Genomic DNA, 9348 nt, shown 5'->3' on the forward strand with positions numbered 1-9348 from the left:
GAAAATGTACAGCTTTAAATGTTTATATGAGGGGGGATATGCCATAATCAGTGGTGTCACCTTCCATCTTAGGAAGCTAGGGGAAAAAAAAAGAAACCTAAATGCAAAATAAGTACAAAAAAGGAAATAAAGAGTAGAAATCAATGAAGCAGACTGAATTTAACATAATACTCTATTTAGTAGAGAAATGAAAAAGAAAAATCAAAGAAGCCAAAAACTGTGTTTTTTAAAAAGATAAGCCTCTAGCTACATTAAGAAAAAATTTAGAAGACACAAACGGTCATTATCAGAAATACAGGAAATCCTACAGATTTTAATCCTATTTAAATCCCATAGATTTTAAGCAGTAAGGTATGCTATAAATTATCTTATGCCAATTAATTCAAGAACTTGAATGAAATGGAGAGAATCCTTGAAAGCCAAAACTACCAAAATTGACTCAAGAAGGAACAGAAAATCAGAATAGCCCTATAAAAAAGAAATCAAATTCATAACTACAATCTTTACTACAAAATAAACTCCAGGTTCAAATGACTTCACTGTTGAATTCTATCAAACATTTAAAGAAGAAATAATAACCAGGTCTGTATAAGCTCTTCCAGAACACAGAAGAGAACACATTCCATTTCACGTTATATAGTTAGTATTGCCCTAACACCAACAACAAATAACACAAAAGAAAACTGCATACCAATATACTTCATCAACAAGTAAAAATCCTTAACAAAATACTAGTACATCAAGTCCAATAAATCCATTAAATCCGATGACCAAGAGGGATTTATCCCAGGAATGCAAAGTTGATTTAACACTTAAAAACAAATTCAGGGGCGCCTGGGTGGCACAGTGGTTAAGCGTCTGCCTTCGGCTCAGGGCGTGATCCCGGCGTTATGGGATCAAGCCCCACATCAGGCTCCTCCACTATGAGCCTGCTTCTTCCTCTCCCACTCCCCCTGCTTGTGTTCCCTCTCTCGCTGGCTGTCTATCTCTGTCGAATAAATAAATAAATAAATCTTTTAAAAAATAAAAATAAAAACAAATTCATGTAATTTGCCATAATAACTGAATAATGGAGGAGGGACATATAATCATCTCAATAACAGCAGAAAAAAATTCTGACAAAATTCAATACCCATTCACAATAAAAACTCTCGGCAAACTAAGAACAGAAAGGAACTTCAGGGTACCTGGCTGGCTCAGTGGATCAAGCACATGACTCTTAATTTGAGTCTGTGAGTTCAAGCCCCACACTGGATATGGAGCCTACAAGGAAGGAAGGAAGGAAGAAAGGAACGAAGGGAGGAGGAAGGAAGGAAAGGAGGAAGGAAGGGAATGAGAGAGAAAGAGCGAGTGAGCAAGGAAGAGAGAGGGAAGGGAAGAAAGAACTTCCTCAACCTGATAAATGGAATTTTTGAATACCTACAGCCAATATTATACTTAAAAATTTAAAAACTGATCACTTTTTCCCTATGTTTGGGAACAAAGTAAAAATATCTACTTTTACCACTTTAATTCAATATTCTCATGGAAGTCCTAGCCAAAGCAATTAAGAAAACAAAAGAAAAGGTATGCACATCATGTACACAGAAAGGCAGATGGAATCTACAAAAAAAACTACTAGAACATGAGTTTAGCATTACAGAATACAAGAACAGAACATTTAAAAGAAGATTATTTAGATATACTAGAAACAAACACTGAAATTTCAAAAATACCATTTCAAGGACATGAAATACCTATGGATAAATTTAACAAGATATACAAGACTTGTACAATAAAAACAACAAAAAAATTGCTGAGAAAAACTGACAAAGACGTAAAAGGAAAGATTGTGTTCATGAATTGGAAGACTCAATACTGTTAAGATACCAATTTCCCCACTGATCTATGGACTCGATACAATCAAATCAGAATCCCAGAGGCTGTTGCAGAAATTGACAAGCTGATCCTAAAATATTACTACGAGGGGTCCACAGGTTTCACTAGATTATGAAGGGTCCATGGCACAAAAAGAGGTCTAAAACCCTCTCACTCTTCAAATCTTCCACTTCCATGTTTACTCCCTCCTAAAATCGATTTGTCTGACAAAGTCTGTGTCCTACAAATCTTCCTTAATCAACTCTTTCCTCACAATTTTTTCCCACTTGACCAAAGAAAAGTATTTTTCTCTGCCATCACAATCTTATTACACGGCATTATTCTTGGATATAAAAAAAACTTTGAATGGGGTAAATGCAATTTAGGAATGTATTAATACTGAAACTCTCTTAAGAATAAAGCAAAAAGAGAGGTGCTGAGTGGCTCATTCGGTTAAGCATCTGTCTTCAGCTCAGGTCATGATCCAAGGGTCCTGGGATCAAGTCCTAAGTAGTGTCCTTGCTCAGTGAGGACCCTGCTTTTCCCTCTCCCTCTGCCCCTCCCCCTGCTTGAGTTCTTTCGTGCTCCTGTGCACTCTCTCTGTGTCAAATAAATAAATAAAACCTTAAAAAAAAAAAAAAGAATAAAGCAAAAAGAAATTTGGAAAAAAATACTGAAAGAGGCTGTGCTTTATTTCTTCCAGGCCAGATATTAACAGCAAGACCCCATGCCTTATCTATCACAGAATAACAATTAAGAAATAAGTTGCCTGTCATATGGATATATAAGAACAAGTTTATTTCAGTTAATAAGCAAAAACTCCAAGGTTTTGATAAAAGTAAAACATAATCACAATATGCAACAACCTAGAAATTACATCCTTTTTAACTATCAAAACTCTTGGCAAAAAGTTCAGATACCATCAACTTAAAAACATGTAAAGGAGTACAATGTTTCTCAAAATTATTTAGAGAACACACAAGTAAAAGTATTTGGAAGGCCACTGGACTAAGGTAGCACTAGTTTGTATCCAGTTTTCTGTTAATTAAATTATATTTATGTAAATATGATCTTTCTTCTATGAAAGATTTGAACTGTCTGTAAACAGAAATAGAGACTCTCTTTCCCTTTTTAATTTATTGCTGCATTTCTGTGAGCAGTTAGAAAATGTTGCTATTGGCATCATGAAAATATTTATTGCTATGCCAAGTTGTTCTCTATAAACATCTGCTGCTGATTTTGATGGGGGACGTGAAGGGACATAAAAACCCTATTTAAAACCTACATATCCATTCCTCTAATTCTGCCTGAGTAGTTACATATTATGTGCCATGCACTAGTTATACATTGGGAATACAGATGTAAATGGAAACATTTCTGCTCTTTAGGGACTTAATCTGTAGCCAGTGGACTCAGACCTGCAAAGGTTTACAGCAATTAACAGAGAGGTACATACCATGCTACAGTAGGGGAGAAAGACCATGATGTGATTTGAGACCTACAAGTAGCTCAGTATGAAAACAAAGGATACTTTCAGAGGTAATACTCAAATTTGAGAAGTTCATCCATTATCTAAATAGAGCCAACAGTAGGGTACACATGGTAGGAATAGACATGGAAAGTCACCTGGTAAATTATTTAATATTTATTGAGTACCCACTGTGTACCTGATACTATATAAGAAACTGGGAGAAAGAAGGAAAAATTCGCCACGAAAGATCTTACCATCAAAGGGGCAAGAGACAGAGAAGTAAACCAACCATAGCATGAGCCCACAGCAATAAAATCTACAAAATATACATACAAAGTCTTATAGGAACAACAACAAAAAAAAACAAAAACAAAAAAACAAAAACAAAACAAGGAACAGAGGGAAAAAGGTTTTAGCGAAACAGTAATGCTAGAGATGTCTCTAAAGGTGAACAGGAATGAACTAGACAGAGAAAGGGAGAAGTATAGAAGTAAAGACAATGTAACAACAAACCAGTTCTGATAAAAGCTGGAGGAAACAGGGAAATACAGCAAAACAGGCCAGATCACCAAGAGCAATTAGTGGACATGTTGAAGTTGAGTTGCCTGAATGACATTCACATGGAGATATATCTAGTAGGTTTTTAGATACACAGGGCAAACACCTAGGAAAAAAAGTCTTGGTTGAAGACAAAACTTTGGGTACCATGAGCTTAGAAGCAGTACGGCAGTTAAGTCTGTAACCTTGAAAAAGGTTAGCCAAAGGGACCCAAGAATATCATGAGAGTAAAAGAAGGCTAAAGACAGATGAACTGAAAGAACTTTTAAAAGAAGACCTGAACTTAAATGAGATTTTGAATTATTAGCAACATCCCTTTGACATATAAGGAACCTAGAGTCCAAATACCTCTTCTTAAAATTATAAGCTTTTCAAATTTTCACTTGATTTGTTGAAGAAAAAAGTCCATCTTTCCCAAAGACAAAGTTATAAATGACAGAAATGTCCATTCGGATAAGCCATTTCCCCTTGTACACCATTTAGCAGAATTCACTTGAAACTCAATCATCTTTCCCTCCTAAATCTGTCAAAATAAGATTTGGGACAATTTAATTATGATTCCAAGACTATATCTCTCTACTATCTGGCTCAGCCATCACTTGGTTCTTTGTAGAACCAGAAGGTAAATCTGATGCAATACTAGATTTTACATGCACCTGCCAGAAGGTGGGTTGACTGTTACGGCACCTGATGGCAGGTAGCTGAAAGGAACTGGCAATTCCTTCAGTTCCGCCTACTCATAAACTCTAGAGATAGCAGGAATATAGTCGGTAAAATTAGATTTATGCTAAAAAAAAATTCCTGCATTTTCAAGTAACACAACTGCAAAGAGTCCCTTACTTCACCAAAAATAAAATATTAAAAAGTAGAATTCGCTTGCATTTATGTATTTATGTATTATGGAAATACTGTCATGCAAATAAAATAGTTACTATAGTTACATCTGATAATGAAATTATGTTTAGTACTTGTTAGTTTCATGGCACCTAGAAGAAACTAGTCTTTCAATAAGCACAAAATAATACATACTGACCACTAATGAACAATACAAATAAGTACCAGTGAATTCAAAATAGTTTGTTTTATTCCTTAAAGAGGCACAAGTGTCTTGAGATCTCTTCCTATGTAAATGTCTGAAAATAAAAGAATACCAATTTTTTTTTAAGATTTTATTTATTTGACAGAGAGATAGCCAGCGAGAGAGGAAACAGCAGGGGAGTGGGAGAGGAAGAAGCAGGCTCCCAGCAGAGAAGCCTGATGTGGCACTCGATCCTGGAACGCCAGGATCACGCCCCGAGCCCAAGGCAGATGCTCAACCACTGCGCTACCCAGGCGCCCCCTAAGAATACCAATTTATACAGTGACTTATATAGTTAAGTATTCATAAAATGAAATTTTGTGATTCAAAATAAGAATTACATTAACATAACACTTTACTTTTGGTAAAGTGATTCATAAAATTTGGGGAAAATGTCGTACCTTACACTCCCATATGCAGTGCTTATCTATTTACATCTAAAGTAAGATGATTCTGAAATATATTCTTGAAATTTTTTTTTTCTTGTGAGAGCACTCAGAGATTACTATAAGCTTTAAAAAGATATAGTTTTCAAAAAAAAAATGGTTAAGAGTATTCTTTGGCCTTTCCATCATGTTTAACTTATTTAGAGAACAAAGATTAAACCACCGGAGTACAATCATTCTCTTTACAACTACAAAAAGTATCTAATAATTACCAGTTGAGCTAGAACAGATTACTTACAGGAGACAAACCGATTTAAGAAAAACATAAAGCACTAAAGAGCCTCAGGAATGAACAGTGATGCACACATGTGTTCAACAAATTATTGGTTACCTACTACGTGGAAAGCACCATACGAGGTGCAGTAGGAGAAACAAGAAGTAAAACATTCCATCACTATTTACAAACTTAAGACCATTGTACCACTAGAGTTAAAAAGCAACATGAGAAATTATAAGGCAACATATGCTCAAATATCAAACTAGTAATCTGAACAATAAGATCTGAGGAGAGATCACATACAACTCGTCTGAAGGCACTTCAAGCCCAAGTACTTAGCGTAGTTTTTACTACAGGAACTCAATCAGATTCTTAAAATTACCATAATTTCAAAAAAGTAGCAGCATTGGGGTGGAATCTCACTATTCAGCCCCTTCAGCTGGAGAAGGAGGAGAAGGAATAACTGGGTAGGAAATAAGACTGACCAATAAGCTCCCTTCCTTAGGTCTACAGCTCTTCCTGGCTTTAACAACATACAAAATCTGAAATACAGTGAAGTAAAATGTGTGGAAACTCAAACTCATAAAGTACTGAACTGTTTAAGGCAATGGTTTTCAAACACTGATGAACATCTAATAACACCCAAATGACTGGCTAACTTGATAATCACATAGATGCCTACCTACTATCTCAAACCTTTGGAATCAGAATCTATAAAGTATGTCAGCGGATTTGTATTTTGAGCAGCTCCCCAGGTGTTCTGATGCACAGTGTGTGAATTAAATGTTATGCTATTAACTACACGATCTTCAGTGCCAAGAAAACCTGAGTTCAAATACCTGTTCTGATACTTAACTAGCACTGGGACCACCAACTACCTCCCTAACACTATTTCTAATCCATAAGAAGGGGGACATGCCACCCAAATATATCAAGTGGCTATTCAGAGGATTAAAGATGATGACACATAAAATGCTTAATATAATTCCTGGCACATTTCATAAGCACTGAACGAATTCATTCATTTAACAAACATTGATTTAGGACTTACACAGTATCACATGAGAAACATCTCATTAATTTATTAAGTATTAATAAATATGGCAACTCTACAAATGGTGTCATGTGAACAAAATTATGGGACTCTATCTTAACTAGGAAAGTCTTCCCTGAACTGAGCTGAACATGCAGTAGTAACTGAATGAAAAGGAAAAGAAGTGCATTTCCAGGCAGAGGAAGTATCATAAATAACCAAAAGCCATGTACTTGAAGCAGAACAGAAAGAGTGACTAGGGGAGAAAGCAATGCCAGAACACACTGAAGATGAGGTTGGAAAGGTAACCAGGGACCCAAACAGGTTTTTAAGGATATTAGCTTCTCTTAAGAACAAGGAAAGTCACTGAAGGGCTTTACACATGAAGACAATGTGATTAGATCTGAGTTTTGAAAAAGTCACTGAATCTGGTGTGGAAAACTACAGATCCAGCCACAGTAAATGCAAGTAGGCCATAATTAGGAAGCTAATTATCATTAGAAAGAGTGGACATATTTAAGAGGCCAAATTAATAGACTTCAAGAAAGATTAATATGAGTCATGCAAGACAGGAAGATGTCACACTTCTATAGAAAGGGCTGATGAAGCTAGTCACTTGAGTTAAACACAGTAAGAGGACCTATTTGGGGGTGGGGGTAAATAGTGAACTTCAAAAATGAGTACAGTAGTTATTCCCAATTATTGGGTTGAATTGTTCAGAAGTATTCTATTGTATGAAGTACAATCTGTCTGTTTTTAATGGGTGTTTATGGATCTCACAGACAAAAGAATAGGTTTGGCATGTGTGTAAAGTGGATCTGAACAGAATGAAGGTCCTTACCTTCCATTAGGCTCCTTTCCTTTACACAATCCTCCAAAAGCGCCTTTTATGACTAATTTAATACTGTCTCAAGAATTCTACTTATACACTCAGCTGATAAACCATTTTTAAGCTTTAACATTAATATTTATATTAAAGAGTAAGACAGGAAGCCAAACAAAAAAAAACCCTGCAAAGTCTAGAAGGAAGCTTCAAGTACCTGACTTTCAAGCCATGATCAGGTTTTAAAGTGACAGGCAGGTCTGGAGCATTCTCCTTAATTTTCCAGAATGGATAGGCGTGCGACACTACTTAGAAAACTTACTATTCACAGAACCCAATTTGTTAAAAAAAAAAAAAAAAAAGTCATCATGCAAATAATGCCTGAATTTGATCTACAAAAACTAGTTTGCACTTACAATTTTAAGTCACTACTGACATGGCACTTTTTAAGTCGCTTGAGTCCAGTCTCATTGAAGACTGTTATAGGGGTTGACATGATACTATTGGTCTCCTTAATTAGTGATCAGAGGTATGTATTTAGTCGGATCCCAAGAAGTTTTGCAAGCTTTATCGGTCTAAACCTTCCTCCACCCTTTCATTCCAGCTTAGAAAAACAAGTGTGGAGGAGCCACCGAGGGGGGTGTTAGTCTTCACAAAACATCTGCCCCACCCACCTCACACACAATAACCTTCCGTCCCAAAACTATAGCTACTGTCTGAAAAGGACGCCTGGCGGTAGGGCGCTGTTCGGTAACCCAGGTAATCAGGCGCAGACCTCAGAACTGACTGGCGCTGTCTCGCCCAGTCGCGGAGTAGTGTCAAATTTCCCAAAAGGGAACCAAGATCTCCACCGCGGAAACCGGAGCTCCAGGGCCTGAGAGAGGGGCTCTCCCTCCCGCAGATGACTCCGGCCCTGCTCTCCCGTCGCCTCAAGGCCTTTTCGGGGGACTCGGGCCTCTCGGATCTGCTCCCCGGAGCTCCCCGCTCCCCCAGCCCGGCTTCGCGCGGGCGCCCACCATCCCGACCCGCAGCCGGCAGGCCCGTCACCAGGCAACAGTCACCAGCTCTAAGGGCCTTGGGAAGGCCTACTCTGGGTGCGAGTCCTTCCACATTCCTTCCTCGCTAGCCTAAGAGCCCAGAAGGGAGTGTGGCAGGTGAAGGAGATCACCCTGTGCCCGTGGGCGGTCACTCACCTCTTCCCCTCTTTCCCGGGAGGGGCGGTGCTGGGGCTCGTTTCCCCCGCCCCCCCAAATGCCTCCTGGCTGCTCCTGCTCAGCCTCAGAGCCTGGCCCCTGCCGCCGGTTTACTCCATAACCTCCTCCAGCCGTGCGGCCTCAAAGGCTGGAGCCGGAGGAGGGAAGGGGGAGGGGAGGGGAGGGACTGGGGAAGAAGAGTACGGGAGGGGGAAGAAGACCGAAAGACCGACTGGCCAGGGCATGACGTCACTTCCGGCAGGTTCGGAAGGGGCGGGGCCTAGGTTCCCTGGGCCCCGCCCCAACCTGCCGCTCGGGGGCGGGGTTACGAGCCAGGGGAGGAACCGGAGCGGGAGCTGGTGGCGGTTCTTTTGACCCCGCGGTTCGGTATCCTTGGCAGCCAGAGCCGGCTTCCTAGGCCAGGACCGAGCGGGCCGAGTTTTGTGAGCCCTAACGGTGCCTTCTGCCGGAAAAGGAGGACCGAGAGCCCTATAGATCCTAACCAAATGTGTACTGAAGGGAAGGGCAGCTGAGAGGAGCCTCCCCTTTCCCAGCCCACCTGCCCTCTCTGGTCCTGGGTGAAGAATCCTGACTTCGTTAAAATGCAGTTTGGATTCAGGAATAGGGTCTGATACTCTGCATTTCTAGTAAGTGCCCAGATGACGCCAATGC

At 39.3% G+C, this 9348-nt stretch overlaps 1 protein-coding gene across 2 annotated transcripts in view; it reads right to left on the minus strand.

Moving 5' to 3' along the window:
* The window catches only part of SCYL2 (SCY1 like pseudokinase 2), a 59335-nt gene extending 50452 nt beyond the window's left edge, over nt 1-8883 (minus strand). Inside the window, exon 1 of one of the 2 annotated variants that reach the window (XM_045779549.2) lies at nt 8677-8883. The gene's annotated coding sequence lies outside the window, so the exon portion shown is untranslated. The remainder of the gene's footprint in view (nt 1-8676) is intronic. The other variant, XM_045779548.2, reaches the window with a different exon arrangement.
* Nucleotides 8884-9348: the final 465 nt, after the last annotated feature.

The sequence above is a fragment of the Ursus americanus genome, chromosome 17, assembly GCF_024610735.1.
Source record: "Ursus americanus isolate L20-20 chromosome 17, mUrsAme1.1.p, whole genome shotgun sequence".
In the NCBI taxonomy this organism is placed as follows: Eukaryota; Metazoa; Chordata; class Mammalia; order Carnivora; family Ursidae; genus Ursus; species Ursus americanus.